Source organism: Crocodylus siamensis, chromosome 8 (genome assembly GCF_052110815.1).
Source record: "Crocodylus siamensis isolate JL-2025a chromosome 8, ASM5211081v1, whole genome shotgun sequence".
Taxonomy (NCBI): Eukaryota; Metazoa; Chordata; order Crocodylia; family Crocodylidae; genus Crocodylus; species Crocodylus siamensis.
Genome location: NC_143402.1, coordinates 48772557 through 48789012, shown reverse-complemented (window position 1 = coordinate 48789012; position 16456 = coordinate 48772557). Strand labels below are relative to the sequence as shown.

Below are 16456 nucleotides of genomic sequence, written 5' to 3'. Positions count from 1 at the left end.
TTTGTAGCAGGCCACAAGGTCCCCCCTTAACCTTCTCTTGTGGAGGCTAAACAGGTTCAGGTCCCGTAGCCTCTCCTCATAAGGCCTGCCCTGCTGACCCCTGATCATACGAGTGGCCCTCCTCTGGACTCTTTCCATATCGTCCATGTCCCTCTTGAAGTGTGGCGCCCAGAACTGGACGCAGTACTCCAGCTGCGGCCTGACCAGTGCCGCATAGAGGGGGAGGATCACCTCCCTGGACCTGCTCGAGATGCATCTGTGGATGCATGACAGGGTACGGTTGGCCTTCTTGACTGCCTCCCCACACTGCCGGCCCATGTTCATCGTGGAGTCAATGACGACTCCAAGATCCTTTTCCGTCTCCGTGCTGGCAAGAGGGGAGTTCCCCAACCTGTAAGTGTGGTGCCGGTTCTTCCTCCCCATGTGCAACACCTTGCACTTATCAGTGTTAAACCCCATCCTATTCTCATCCGCCCACTGTTGCAATCTGTCAAGGTCAGCTTGTAGCCTATTGCACCCTTCTAGTGCAACCACATCCCCCCACATCTTAGTGTCATCAGCAAACTTGAACAGGGTGCTTTCTACCCCGTCATCCAAGTCACTGATGAAGATGTTGAACAGTGCGGGCCCGAGGACCGAGCCCTGCGGAACCCCACTGCCCACGTCCTTCCAGGTCGAGAAGAACCCATCCACTACCACCCTCTGGGTGCGGCCCTCTAACCAATTGGCGACCCATTTGACTGTGTGGGCATCGACCCCACAGTCTCCCAGCTTTTTGATGAGGACAGGGTGAGAGACAGTGTCGAAAGCCTTCCGGAAGTCCAGAAAGACTACATCCACAGCAACCCCTGCGTCTAATGATTTGGTGACCTGATCATAAAAGGCCACCAGCTTGGTCTGACAAGACCTGCCACTGATGAACCCATGTTGGTTGCCCCTGAGCATGCATTCCCCCGCAAGGCCCTCCTGGATGTGTGCCAGGATAATTTTTTCAAAGAGCTTACCCGGGATTGAGGTAAGACTAACTGGCCTGTAATTTCCCGGGTCCTCTTTTTTTCCCTTTTTGAAGATAGGGACCACATTGGCCCTCTTCCAGTCCTCCGGCACCTCACCAGAGCACCACGAGTGCTCATAGAGCCGCGCCAGGGGTCCCGCAATGACCTCGGCCAGTTCCTGTAGAACCCTAGGGTGAATATCGTCCGGATCAGCGGACTTGAACACATCCAGCCTCTCCAGAAGTACCCTAACTAACTCCTCGCTAACCCTTGGCCCAGGCGTGTCTCTCCCAGGGCCCGAGGAGGGCCCAGCAGGGAGGTGGCTGAACTGGTCCCTACTTAGGAAGACAGAGGCAAAGAAATCGTTAAATATGTTAGCTTTGTCATCTGGCGTGATGACTAAGTTGCCCATTGTGTCCTGCAGGGGCCCCACATTACCCGGGACCCTCTTTTTACCCCCTATGTATTTGAAGAAGGACTTCTTATTGTCCTTAATCCGGGAAGCTAGTCCTATCTCCATCTCTGCCTTGGCCTTCCTGACTGCCCCCCTACATCCTCGGGCGACTGTAACATAGTCCTTCTTGGTGATGACCCCATCTCTCCATTGGGTGTATGCCTCCCTTTTAGCAAGGAGACATTCCCGGATGCTCCTAGTGAGCCATGGGGGTTTATGTGCCCTCCTGCTCCCTTTGACCCTTGTTGGGATTACCTCCCTTTGGGCATGGAGGATCGTCTCCTTAAGGAGCAACCACTCACCTTGGACATCTGGCTCCCTTCCCCTCTGGGTCCTCAGCGCTTCCCCAACGATCCTCCTTAGCTTGTTGAAGTCAGCCCTCCTAAAGTCTAGGGCTGTTGCCTTGCTGCAGCCCTTTGCCACCTTACGCTGGATGGTGAATTCCAGCAAGCGATGATCACTGTCTCCCAGGTGGCCCATCACCCGCAGCCCCCTCACCAGGTCGTCACCCGTGGCCAGCACCAGGTCCAACAAGGCGTCTCCCCTGGTGGGACTGTGCACCTCCTGGGTTAGATGGAGGTCCTGCACTCTGGCTAAGAACCGACGTGAGCGATCAGACTTGGCTGACTGCTCCTCCCAGCAGATGTCTGGGAAGTTCAGGTCCCCCATGATGACCACATCCTTAGCCCTCACTGCCTCTGTGAGCTGACCTAAGAATTCCTGGTCGAGCTCTTCTCCCTGGTTGGGAGGTCTATAGGAGACTCCCACCGTTAAGTCTCTCTCCCCTGGACTGCCTTTTACTCTAACCCAGAGCACCTCAGAGTGCCCCCCCTCTACCCCCTTGCTGATTAACGAGGAAGTATATTCCTCCTTGATGTAGAGTGCTACTCCTCCACCTTTCCTTCCTATCCTGTCCCTCCTGTATAGCCTATAGCCCTTGACACTCACCGCCCAGTCATGCGATGAGTCCCACCACGTTTCTGTGATCCCTACTATGTCAGGGCTGGTGACAGCTAGGAGGAGGGCAAGTTCCTCCTGCTTCTTCCCCATACTTTAGGAAGGCCTTTGACACTGTCTCTCACCCTGTTCTCATTAAAAAATTAGGGGACCGCGGCGTTGGTGCCTACACAGTCAAATGGGTCACAGATTGGCTGGAGGGCCACTCCCAGAGAGTGGTGGTGGATGGGTCTTTTTCAACCTGGAGGGATGTGGGCAGTGGGGTCCCCTAGGGCTTGGTCCCCAGGCCCGCACTGTTCAACATCTTCATGAGTGACTTAGACGAGGAGGTGAAAAGCACCTTGTTCAGATTTGCGGATGACACTAAGATGTGGGGAGAAGTGGGCATGCTGGAGGAGAGGGACAGGTTACATGGGTGGGTGGATGAGAACAGGATGGGTTTCAGGACTGACAAGTGCAAGGTACTGCACCTGGGAGGAAGAACCAGCACCAGACCTACAGGCTGGGGAACTCCCTTCTCATCAGTGCAGAGGCAGAAAAGGATCTTGGAGTCATTGATTCCAAAATGAACATGGGCTGCCAATGTGGGGATGCAGTCAGGAAGGCCAACCACACCTTGTCATGCATCCACAGATGCATCATGAGCAGGTCCAGGGAGGTGATCCTCCCCGTCTATGCGACACTGGTCAGGCCGCAGTTAGAGTACTGTGTCCAGTTCTGGGTACTGCGTATCAGGAGGGATGTGGCCAGCATGGAGAGGGTCCAGAGGAGGGCCACTCGCATGATTGGGGGCAGCAGGGCAGGCCCTACAAGTGCCGGCTACGGGACCTGAACCTGTTCAGCCTCCACAAGAGAAAGCTGAGAGGCGATCTGGCGGCCGTCTACAAACTGGCCAAGGGGGACCAGCAGGCTATGGGAGAGTCCCTGTTATCCTGAGCACTACCAGCAGTAATTAGGAATAATGGCCATAAGTTGACTGAGAGTAGATTCAGGTTAGATATCAGGAGGAGCTACTTCACAGTCTGAGCGGCTAGGATCTGAAACCAACTTCCAAGGGAAGTGGTGCTCTCTCTTACCTCAGAGGTCTTCAAAAGGAGTCTAGATAATCACCTAGCCGGGGTCATTTAACCCCAGTACTCTTTCCTGCCATGGTAGGGGGCCGGACGTGATGATCTCCTTAGGTCCCTTCCGACCCTACGGACTATGGAACTACGAAAGCCCTTAGCTTGGTTCTTAGTGCACATGCATTTAGTTTACACGATAATGTTCCAAGCTTATTGCCTAATATGTAATAAAGCTACCTAACTGAGATACCATTTCTAAAAACTTCTGTATGGGGAATATTTTCAAAGGTATCTAAATGATGTTGGAGTACAAGTCTTAATTTTAAAATTAAATTACAACCAAATTTAGTTGTATTAAGTATCTTAAGTTTCAAATAGGCATCTAGTGGAATTTTCAAAAATGTGCAGGTAAGTGATTAACCCCCTGGATTTCAAGTTATGCATTTATATTTTTGTTTTGTTTTTGTCTTACTCATGAGTGGCTAAAGGGGGGTGGGAGGCCATTGAAAACATTTTCTTGAGGGAATTAGATTACATTACTGAATTTATGGGCTGCCAGACACCCAGTAGACTGCACAGAGGGACTGTGGAGTTACTTTGGGGGAGGCAATGAGACATGTGAAACCAAGGGTTGCTATTTTGGGGCCAGCAAGAAAACCTGTGATCTGTGGAGAGGAGGGCAGGGCATCTGAAGCCACACCCCCATTTTTGCAAGATAGCCTCCCAGAAGATATTTAAAATCAACAAAGGGGTGACAGGCAACCGTGAGAGACATGATCAGAGTGGCTGAAGGACCTAAACACATCTTATGCTCCTTCTAGAAGGCATAGAGAGAAGCAAGGGGGAAACTGAAGCCTATTATAGCTCCCAACACCTGTCTCCTGGCTGCATATCCCAGACACTGCCCTCTCATGACTCTCCAGAGAGCCAACTTAAAGGATTGCTGGCCAAGAGACTAGACTAGGGACAGGCAATTATTTTGGCTGGAGGGATGCTTAACAAGTTTTGGTGAGCTGTTGAGGGCCATGTGAGTAGCCCTGCCCCCGGTCACCGTCTTGGGACAGGAAGTTCTACCCCCTAACCCCTGGCCTTTGCGACCAGAAGTCCCTTCACTTGCCCCCTGGACATCCTCCTTTGGGGAGAGGAGGCTTGCCATCTTGGAACCAGAAAAAAAACAAAAACAAATCATGCACTAAAAGTCAAACACCTACTGTAACATATTTTAATTTTATTACAAAAATATTTTTGTCATGATTTGTATTTGCATACTGTATGTGGAGATGATTGCATAATAACTAAAAAATAAAGTCTTACTCTTATGTATTGGGTGTGGGGGAGTTGGGGTAGGGGTTGTGTGGTGAGGTGTGGGGAGCAATAGGGTATGTTGGAGGGTGTATATGCGGCTTGTGGGGGCAGGGGTGGGTGTGTGACTTTTGTGGAAGTGAGGGATTATGGTGGGACGTGAGGACCACCACACCCTGCCCCTCCCACCTGGCACACAGTCCCCGCTGGCAGCAGCAGAAGCACCAGCATGCGGGGGTGCTCGGGGTGCTCATGCCTGGCGCAGGTACTACTGCCCAGTGGTGCATGTCTCTGGCCAGCACTGCACTTGGAGCCGAGGAGTGCAGCCTGGCCAGGCCACCCCTATTGCAGGGGATCTGCACAACCCTCGTGTGGCTCCTGGCACTCATGGATCTGGCCCACAGGCTGTATTTTGCCCACCCCTGTACTAGACCATGGCTGACCATTGGTGGGGCAGGTAGACTATTGTGTTAGGAAGTGAGAGACCTGTGTTCAAACTCATTCTTGATGAGGGCGGCCGAGAACCAAGGATCTCTAGGTGAACCATACTAGTCACTGAGACGTTTGGAGGAAAAAGATAAGAGGTCTCTCTCATTTTGTTGGAACCAATCTGTACAAATATATAATCATCCACACACACAGGGCCATGTGTTCAGGAATGGAATACTCCTGGATGAATAAGTATTAAAAATGCCCTGTCATCAAACAAAAATGACCAGGAAAGAATAGATCGCCATAAACTGCTTAGTCACATTTGAAAATCCTGCTAAGCACTGTTGTCTCTTTAGGCACCTAAGTATCTCTGAAAATTTGCTTCTTAGGATCCAGTCTTATAAAGGACAATTGAACAGATACAGATACATATCTGGGCTAAAATCCTAATGTTATTTATATGGCTTTCAGGTATCTAAAATATAAATGCAATCTTAATCAACCCTGAACAACAGCCACCAAGCTATTAAAATTCTAGATTCCTTGTGTATCTCCATTTTGTCCTATTGCACATCTCTAGAAGCCCATTGCTAAACCTCTAACTATACTTTACTCTGTTGCAATCTTAATGCCCTTAGGAACTGCTTAAATTCAGTATAAGTCCCCAAATTCTTAGGTGGAGAAAAGGCTTTAAAAAGAGAGCTGGGGAATTCTATGAGCCTTAGCTGAGCTCTTAATGAAGTAGGACATATGGGGTTCAAATCCCCAGTGGAAGTTCCTAAAACTTTCATCTCCCTTTTCCTCTGAAAATCCCTAAGCAACTAGGCTACTGGGGTTTTTGGAAGTCCCACTAGGGACCTAAATTAATCTTTAGGTACATCAGTACCTCTGTGAATCAGGCAACATCTCAGCCACATAAAGGAGATGGACCTGGACAACCTGCAGACCCTAAAAAGCTGCCATGCCTCTCTGGGTGGGTGATGCTGACGGATGATGCTTAAGGGCACCCATTGGTGTTGCCATGCAGCAGTGACCAAGGTAGGGAAGGGATGAAGGGTCTTTTAAAACTATTCTTGGGTTGTTTTGGATTTTAGTGTTGCATTTGTTTTATGGAGAGAGGGGAAGGAGTTGAGTGCATTTTGGGGGCAGGAATTACAATTTTAGCCCCTCTGTAGGAGAAGGGTGCAGGCTTGGAAGGTGGGGGAATCTTCCCTGGGATTGGACAGTGCTGAGAGTGGGTGGATGAGGAGGTGGGCAGAGGTGGAAAAAGGCTTCTTGTAGCTGGCTGAGTGGCAGCTGGGAGACATGGTTGAAACTGATGGGAGGATTTGCTTGTATCAAGATTTGAGCTGGGAGACAGTGGTTCTGGGGGAAAGTTGGAGTTCTTGGGTTTTGGGGTGCCATTTGTGGAATTCTTTATGTGGGCTGTTCGTTTGTTTATTGTAAGCCGCTCTGAATCATTTGGATATGGTGGTATATACATCTAATAAAATAAATACACCATGTTCAAAGGCTGTAAACAGATGTCAACCTTGTCATGCCAGAGAAGGTTTTATGGCGGTGTGAAACATAACTGAACAGATATCCTTGCTCCTTGTAATGCCCAAAGAACATTTGTGTGATGATTCCTATTAAATGTCTATTGGCTTATGACACAGTCCCTGCACCATGGGACTGCCTGTACTCTCTGGCTGCCCAGGGCAGGGTATTCCAGGGCATACATTTCACACTGCAGAGCACAGGGATTCATGCTCCATCCTTGCAAACATGGTACCCTGGCAATTTCCCAGCAGAGGATTATGGGTGCATGTTTCCCAGTGCAGAGCAAGGGAACCACATGGTAGTCCCTGCTCTGTGCTTGCAAACATCACCTCAGGTCAAGTTCAGGCATCCAAGACTGTTGCCCTGCAGGTTGGGCCCCTAAAGTCCTGGGAGTAGCAGGGGTCCGATCCTGGGAGACAGCAGCCCTGGGTGACATCTGTACCTGCTAATCAATCAGATCAGCTGTGCTGGGATATTTCCTGGCCCCAGCTGATCCCACAACAAAAATGCCATCTATTTCTACTCAAAAGAATAGTTAGAAATGACTTAATGTCTAATTGGAAGGAGATATCAAGTGGGATTCCCAGAAGTTCTGTCCTGAAGTTAATAGAAACATCATTTACAAGTCAAAGGAAGGAATTGTTTTGCACTATTTGTCACTCGTTAGGGCTCAGATATGAAGCACTGTGTCCTGCTCTGGCTGCCAGACTTCAGGAAAGATGCAGACAATTTAGAGACTTTTGGAGAGCAACAAAATGATTAGAAGTCTCAGAAACATGATTTACGAGGAAAGCCCTAAAGAACCGGCTTTATTAGTCTGGAAAAGAGAAAATAGAGGAGGGGACTTGTTCAGTTTTCAAATACCTGAAGGGTGGTTATAAAGAAGATGATGATAGTATTTTCTCTGTATCACAGGAAATGCTGCAAAAAGCAATGCTCTTAAACATACCCTTAAAGTCTTAAACTGCCTCCAGCCTTGTTACAAGGAAGAATTTTCTAATTGTGAGGGTGGTTAAACATTGGTTGTAGAAACTTCACCTTGGAGGGTGGAATCTCCATAGCTGGAGGATTTTAAGACTAGGTTAAACAAACAGTTGTTTGGGATGGTTTAGACATGGATGACACTGCCTTGAGCAGAGGAATGAATTAGATGGTCTCCTGAAATTCCTTCCAACCCTACTTTCCTGCAAATCCATACCAGTAGATATCTCACTAAGCCATCCCCCTCTGCCTTGCTTTCTTGCTGCTGACCCCACACAATTCCCTCTTGATTCCTAGGGCCATCTTCAAAAGGAGGGTTGGAAAGGTCTTTGACTAATGCCAGAGCTGTGATGTGGTGGTTAGTGCACTTTGTTAGGAAAGGCAGAACAGTGCAGGTTCATGTCCTTAGATGAAGAGGGGTTCTAGAATGAGGTCTCTGGCTTTCTGGACAAGTACCCTACAGGTACTTAATAGTAGTAATACTCAGTGTTCTAGCTACTCAGCTGTCTGCCTATTGGTTATGGATTTTTCTCTGCCTATAATTTTGGGATTTAGATGCAAGTATACAGGCACATACATGTAGCCACTTATGCAGATAACAAATGCATAGCCTACTGTACCTCCTTAGTTTAGGCATATCCATTTCTGTATCCCCCCTGCTGGGGTAATAGAATTTCTACCTGGATGCAAGGAGCATTTTTAACATTTAGATGCAAAAGCTGCCATTTGGCTGTACTAAGGGAAATACTGTATTTACTCAACGAGAAGATGAAGCCCCCCCACCATTTAACATGGGGGAAAAAGACCTTTGCCTTATAACTGAGCACAAGGCAGTGGGAGTAGGGGTGGCAGCTGCTGTGGCTTGGGTCCCAACCCAGGGTTGAGGGGAGAGCTGGAGCTAGAGCCTCACCTGCCACCTATCTCTCCCCTGCTGCTTCTGCATGCCCCTGGCAATGCTTCTCCCTTTCTCTCCCACTCTACTGCAGTCCTTACTTCTGCTCCTTGCCAGCAGGCACCATCCCCGCTGCAGCCTGGGACACAGCATGGCTGCAGCCTGGCCCCATAGCAGTAGGGGTGGGGACCTGGCACTGCTTCTATGAGGCTAGGCTGGAACAGCAGTCTTGGTTTTATGCTGCTGCTATGGGGCCAGGCTACAGCAGGGACACAACCTGACAGCATGGAACAAAGGTAAGGTGGGGTGTGGGGGCAAGCATTGCAGAAAGACTTTGGGATGGGAGGAAGGGGGGCAGGGAACTGAGGCTACGGGTGGCAGAAATGATGTGGAGAGGTGAAGACAGGAAATTGGGAAGGAGGAATTGGGGCAGCCTGAGGCTGTGGGAGGGAGGGGCAGGTATGAGGGGGAGTAAGTTGAGGGGGGCAGGCTGCAGGAGGCAAGCTGCCTGTCTCTCTCACTGCCTGCCCTACCTCCTTCACACTGCCTGCCCCCTTCTACCTGCCCTGCGCCCCCCCCAGTGCCTGTACCATTAGTGCCCCTTACCTGGTCTACCACATTCCCCCCCTTGCCCTGCTGCTGCCTCCCTCCACTATCTGTCCCCCCCTGCTTGCTCTATTACTGCCCCCCTCATCACATTTCCTCCCATCCTACAGTCCTCCAATCATTAGACTTCATATGTGGAAAATTATAATAAATTTATAAATTTTCCATGTGTAGAATCTAATTATTGGGGTATCATCTTATATCCAGGGTTGTCTTGTATTGAGGCAAATGTGGTAGAATTCCACCCTTATTACTCTACTGGATTCTGGGTTCCATGCATAATATGATTATGCACAAGGACTTTTTTCATTAGAATTTTTTCAGAGTAATAGTGTAAAGGTTGCCTCTGCCAGTTTTGCATTCTGCATGCACCAGAGAACAGTTAGGATTTCTTTATGAAATCCAATGGCAGCCTGCCAATAATTATTGTGAAGAATAAAGAAAACAAACTCTGATATATGATGTTCCCTTTCTTCATGTTTGTGTAGCTTTTTATAGCAACATGATGCAATTCCAATTAACCCAAAAAAGCTTGTGCATTTAGATTGAATTTGCTGAGTAGTTTCTATGGAAAAAAGATTTTCAGGGTTGGCTTAAAAAACAGTGCACAGGAAGGTCTAGGAGGATTTTGGCAAGTGAGTGTAAAGGACAGCTTCCTGGTGTAAGTGTTGGCGAAGCTAACTAAGGGTCATGCTCTTCTTGACCTGCTGCTCACAAACAGGGAGGAATGGGGGAGAATGTAGTAGTGGATGACAACTTGGGCAGCAGTGACCATGGGTGATTGAGTTCAGAATCCTGAGGAATGGAAGGAAGGAGAGCAGCAGAGTGTGGACCCTGCACTTCAGAAAAGTAGACTTGGACTTACTCAGGGAACTCATGGGCAGAATCTCCTGGGAAGCTTCATCTGAAGGGGAAAGGAGTGCAGGAGAGTTGGCTGTATTTTAAAGAAACCTTATTGAGGGTACAGGAATGAACCATTCAGATGTTCAGGAAGACTAGCAAGTATGATAGAAGATGAGCTTGTCTTGGCAGGGAAATTTTCAGTGAACTAAATCCCAAAATGGAAGCTTATGAGAAGTGGAAACTTCTACAAGCAACTAGGAAGGAGTAAAAGAGTATTGCTTGGGCATCCAGGGATGAAATCAGGAAGGCCAAAGTGCAATTGGAGTTGTACCTAGCAACAGATGTGAAGGGTAACAAGAAGGATTTCTGCAAGTATGTCAGCAGCAAGAGGAATGTCAGCAAAACTGTGGGTCCCTTACTGAATGGGTGAGGCAACCTAGTAACAGATGATGTGGAAAAAGCTGAAGTACTCAATGCTTTTTTCACTTCAGTCTTCACAGGCAAGGTCAGTTCCTGGATTACTCCATTTGCCAGCACAGTCTGGGGAGGAAGTAAGCAGCTCTCAGTGGTAAAGGAACAGATTAGGGACTATTTAGAAAAATGGATGTGTTAAAGTCCATGATACAAGATGGGACAGATCCCCAGGCTGCTGAGGGGGTTGGACTATGTGATTAGAGAGCCACTGGCCATTGTCTTTGAAAACTCAAGGTGATTGGGACAGATCCCAGATGATTGGAAAAAAGCAAATATAGTGCCTATCTTTAAGAAACGGAAGAAGGAGGATCCAGGGAACTACAGACCAGTCAGCCTTACCTTAATTCCTTGAAAAAAACATGGAACAGATCTTCATGGAATCCATTTCTAAGCCCTTGGAAGAGAAGATGATTAGATTAATAAATTCATAGACAATAGGGCTGGAAGGGACCTCACAGATCAAGTCCCCAGCCAGATAAGCATCCAAGCATTTCTTGAATGAGTCCAGAGTAGGTGCCTGCACCACCTCTGGAGGGAGTCTATTCCAGGTCTTGGGGGCTCAGACAGTAAAGAAAATTTTTCTTATGTCCAGGCTAAAATGGTCGTGTAGGAGTTTATGACTGTTCCTTCTTGTTTTTCCTTGGGGTGCTCTAGTGAACAGACATTCTCCCAGATCCTAATGAACACCCCTTGTGTACTTATAGGTAGCCACCAGGTCCCCCCTGAGCCTGCGCTTTTGCAGACTGAAAAATCCCATGGCTCTCAGCCTCTCTTCATAGGGTCTATTCTCTTGCCCTCTGAACATGTGCGTGGCTCTCCTCTGGACTCTCTCAAGCTTCTTGACATCCTTCTTGAATTGCAGAGCCCAGAACTGGATGTGGTAATCCAGCTGCGGCCTCACCAAGGCTGAGTACAGTGGGAGGATGACATCCTGAGATTTACTCGAGAAGCATCTATAGATGCAAGCCAGGGTTTTGTTTGCTTTACTAGCTGCGACATAGCATTGGTGGCTCATGTCCATCTTATGGTCAGTCATGACCCCCAAGTCTCTTTCAGCAGTGGTGCTAACAAGCATGGCACTGCCAAGCCTATAAGTATGCTGCGGGGGGCAGGGGGGGAAGGGGTGTTTTTTGAGATGGAGTACTTTGCATTTATTAGTATTGAACATCATCAGGTTTCTGTCCGCCCACTTACTAAGCTTATCCAAGTCAGCCTGGATCGCTAGCCTGCCCTCAGTTTAGTGTCACTGATGAACTTAGCCAGTGCACTTCTGACACCAATGTCCACATCATTGATAAAGATATTGAAGAGAACTGATCCACGGACAGAGCGTTGGGGGACACTACTGGTCACGGAGCACCACAATGACTCACTGCCATCAACCACTACTCTCTGTGTCCAACCTCAGAGCCAATTTCCCAGCCATCAAACTGTGGTGTAGCCAAGGCCACATTTGGTCAGTTTTTCCATGAGAAGGTAATGGGACACCAGCTCAAAGGCTTTTTTAACATCCAAATATATGATATCAATCTCTTCTCCCTTGTCCAGGTGATATGTCACCTGGTCATAGAAGGAGATGAGATTTGTCAGGCAAGACTTATCCATGACAAACCCATGCTGGCTATCCCTCAGGATGTTGCCCTCAGCCAGCTTGTCCAGAAGGCTATCCTTGATAACTTTCTTGAGAATCTTACCAGGGATTGAGGACAAGCTGATTGGCCTGTAATTCCTGGCATCTACTTTCTGCCCTTTCTTGAAGATGGGTACCACATTGGTCTTCTTTCAGTCTTCAGGTACTTCACCTAAGCGCCATGAGTTTTTTAATATTTTTGCCAATGGGTGATCTATGACACCTGCCAGTTCCTTGAGTACCCTAGGGTTTAGTCTGTCAGGACCAGCTGACTTGGAGGTGTCCAGCCTCTCAAGGTGATCCTTTACTAGATCAACACCAATGTTGGGTATAAATACACCCTCACTCTGGCTGGCCCGCGTCTTGCTAGGCAGGGTGGTCCCATTGGACTGATGAAAGACTGATGCAAAATACCTGTTAAGCAGGTTGGCCTTTTCCTGGGTGTCGGTTATGAACTGTCCCATTTGGTTCAGCAGGGGTCCAGTGTTACCCTTGCTTGTTTTCTGACTTCCTGCATATCTGAAAAAGGACTTTTTCTTATCCTTGATATGTGAAGCCAGATGGAGCTCGGTTGCAGCTTTGACTTTCCTGATCTGCTCCCTGCAGATATAGACCAGTGCTGAGTAATACTCCTTGGAGGTAATTCCAACCTTCCATCCTTTATAAGTCTCTCTTTTGAGGCGTAGGAAGTCCTGAAGTTCCCTGCTGAGCCAAGGGGGTTGCTGTGCCCTTTTGCTACCCTTCCTCCAAGATGGGATGGCCATCCCTTGTGCTGTCAGGTTCGCTCCCATGAGGAGCAACCACTCGTCTTGAACTCCTCTTCCAGTCGAGTCATTGTCCCTTTGGGCCTTGACAACGAGCCTCCTGAGCTGGAGAGTGCTGATTTGCATGCTCCAGCAGGCTCGATTAATCCAGTCTGCTCTGATGCGCTGTAATTAGAGTGCCTCCAAAGAATGATCTAGATCATCACATAGTCACTTAGAACAGAGTGTCTTGCCAATAGGAAATGCTAAACAAGGATGTATCTGAACTCTGGCTTCTTCTTGAAGCTTACAGGTAGAATCCTATTTCACTTGATGAACCCAGTGGCCAAAAATAGCATTCATGCAGCTAGGTAAACTGCTGTTTGGCTACATAAAGTGGCTACATGAAGTGAAATAGGATTCTGTCATGTGTGTCTGACTCAGATCTGTTAAGGGAGGCACTTCTGTCATATTGGGACCCAACTCACTTGAAGGGGAGACACGTACCTGAACCAAAACACCTAACTTACAGCAGTACCGATTTCAAAATAAAGAAATGAATGTTGTGTTTTCTCTTGAACGTGTTAAATTTAAAAACATGTTTTGTTCAAACATCTAGTGGGTGAAGGATTTACCCAAAAAGTGGAATACTAGGGTTCTAGGCCAACTCGAAGAGATTTCTACCTATATTTTCTACATCTCCAGATATTGTCCTCACTACCTAGTTGTAGAATAGTTAGGAGGTGCAGGGAGGTGGGCGGCTCAACGCAAGAGCACCCCCTACTGGCCCGCCACATAGGCAACTCCTTGCCATAAGCAGCAACTGTGTGTCCCGGGCAGAGGTAGTCTGTCTGTGTCAGAGAAGTTATGTTGCCAATCTGGCAAGTAGTGTATGTAGCTGCCATATTGGAATCCAAGATGCTTACCATGAATTCACACTTCGGTCAATATTTCAGCCCCCAGTAGCGTTAGAAAATTAATTCCAATGACAAAACCAACGTTGTATGAACCAAGAAGATCAATTGTAACATTTCCATTGCAATAACCATATTGGATTCCAATGTGGCTGACTTATTAACATGTATGTATTGACTCAATGTAATTAAAAAACCTAGTAAACAGTCCTTTACTTTAATACTAAAACCTTAAAAAAAGTTATAACTCAGGCTAGCCTACTTGTTTGAGTCGCACTGAATAAGACTTTTTTTTTTAAGTTTCAGAATGTAAATGTCTGATATTAATAATACATAACTCACTGGTAATGAAACACACAGACATATGTTCACCTTGAGGCAACACAAAAATGTAATAGTTTAATCCACTGGTAATATAACAGTAATCTTAATGGGTTGCTTCTCTTTATCCAAACCTTAGGCAGAAGGTTAAACCATAGAAAAAGGACAAGTATGCCTGTGTCATTGCAGGAGAATACTATAGAGGAGTGTCCCTGACTGACTGCATGTTTGCTGTGTCAGAGCATTCTTGTGTCTGCCTCTTCTTGCTGTGAATGCCGTTGCAAAACATCACATTAGCTTTTCTATTAGTGAAACAACCAACAATGAGCACTTGTTCACTTCAGAAACATTGGCACGATTCTTTAAGAAGCTCCTCACTTAGTAAATTAACTAGTTTTTCTTTGTTTGCTGGTAAGGGTATGAAACTACTCATCATGTTGGTAACAGAAGAAATCTACTGCAAATGATTCTGTGGATCCACCTAGTAGTGTGAGTCCTTAATATTCTTGAGCCTGCCTTTATGAATGGAGATATGTATCTATTGACGGCAATGTAGACTAAATTGTACAAATTGGAATAGTTGGCAAACACTTGTTGCACAAAGCAATCAGCCAAATCTCCAAATGTTCATGCTGTTTTTGGCTTTCCTATTCTCTGTACAAGATCCATACCATCAATAATAACAGCTGATTTCTCAGAAATAGCACCTGTGTGACAGGGGGGAGACATGAGGTTGGCCTGCCCACCTGTCTAGAGCAGACTGCCCTGTCATTCATGCTACAACGTGATGTATAAAAAAGGATGTAATAATGTGGGAGGCTGCTCATTTTATGCCCTGATGCCAACAGTGTTATGCAGAGCTCTTAACCTTCCCTTATACCGTGTCCCATGCCTCACAGTTGGCATCCAAAGTAAAACCCCTGCCTCAGGCATCCTCATATGTGCCTGGGCTTCCTGCCGTCTCACTAGGGCCTCCAATCATGCCCTTTCACTACGGCATGAACAACATGTTCCCCCAGTGGCTGGGGGGATGCGGCAGCAGTAAGTGGGAGCTCCTGCAGACGCCGCCGGTGCTGTTGTGGGGGAGGGTCATGGCAAGTGCCAACCAGGGGTCAGCAACTACCCACATATGCCACCAGCAGCATCAGCCAGTGGGGATCACTGACCACCAACAGATGCTGCCAGCAGTGTCGGCAGCAGAAGGGAGGGGTGTGACAAGCTGCAACCGCCCGCAGGCGCCAGTGCCTTTTTGTGCACTGCCACACTCTGGGTACACATGTACCCCCTATGTGTTGCCCCTGTACTAAGGTCTCCATCACTGAACTGTTGGGGCCAGTCTCTGTGCAGTCCTTCTGGTGACACAGACCCTACTCTGTGCCCCTACTCAGCCCTTTAGGTCACACAGGGCCTACTCTGTTCTCTCATGCATAGCCCTTCAGGCCATCACTGCAAACCCTATTCTGTGTGGCCTGTTGCCCCCTCAATGGGGCCACTCCTTGGTCCCCCTTCACTGGGGCCGCAGAGTCTTACACCCCATGGGATTCAGGTGTCTGTAGATGTACCTGGACCCTTAACCTGTCTCTGCTACGGAGTCACTCAACAGTTTCTGGGGAGTGAGTCTATAAGGCACCCCATACTTGCCTTTCAATAGGGAGGCAACTAGTGTGGCATTTCCTGGGGATCACCCCGCCACAGGCAGTCCCACCACACCATCCTACCCTAGCAGGTTATAGTTTTAGGTCATGCCCCAGGACCAGGAACCTTCTCCATCCCTGTAGTTCCGGCCCTGTACCTCTAAGGATATTATGTGAGCAGCAGCTCTAGCCAGGTGATTTTTCCCCAAGCTGCCACCAAGTCATCCCTGAACCTATGCTTTTCCAGGCTGAAGAGTCCCATGGCTCTCAGCCTCTTGTCATAAGGCCTACTCTCTTGTCCTCTAATCATGTGTGTAGCTCTCCTCTAGACTCTTTCAAGCTTCTCCACATCCTTTCTGAATTGAGGAGCCCAGAACTGGATACAGTATTCCAGCTGTGGCCTCACTAAGGCTAAGTTTTTCTTGAGATGCATTAGTAGATGCAAGCCAGAGTTTTGTTTGCTTTTTCAGCTGTGGCATTCCATTGGTGGCTCATATTGATCTTGTAGTCAATCATGACCCCTCAGTCTCTTTCAGTCATGATGCTAGCGAGTGTAGCACTGCTGAGCCTATAAATATGATGTATTTTTTTTTCTCCTGAGGTGGAGTACCTTGCATTTCTCCACATTAAATGCCATCAGGTTTTGATCCATCCACCTTGCAAGCCTGTCAA

The 16456-nt window shown here is 47.8% G+C and overlaps 1 protein-coding gene across 1 annotated transcript in view; it reads left to right on the top strand.

The window, feature by feature from the left end:
- Positions 1-16456, top strand: part of DNAH9 (dynein axonemal heavy chain 9) — a 480799-nt gene that overhangs the window by 238577 nt on the left and 225766 nt on the right. The gene's annotated exons all lie outside the window — the stretch shown is intronic.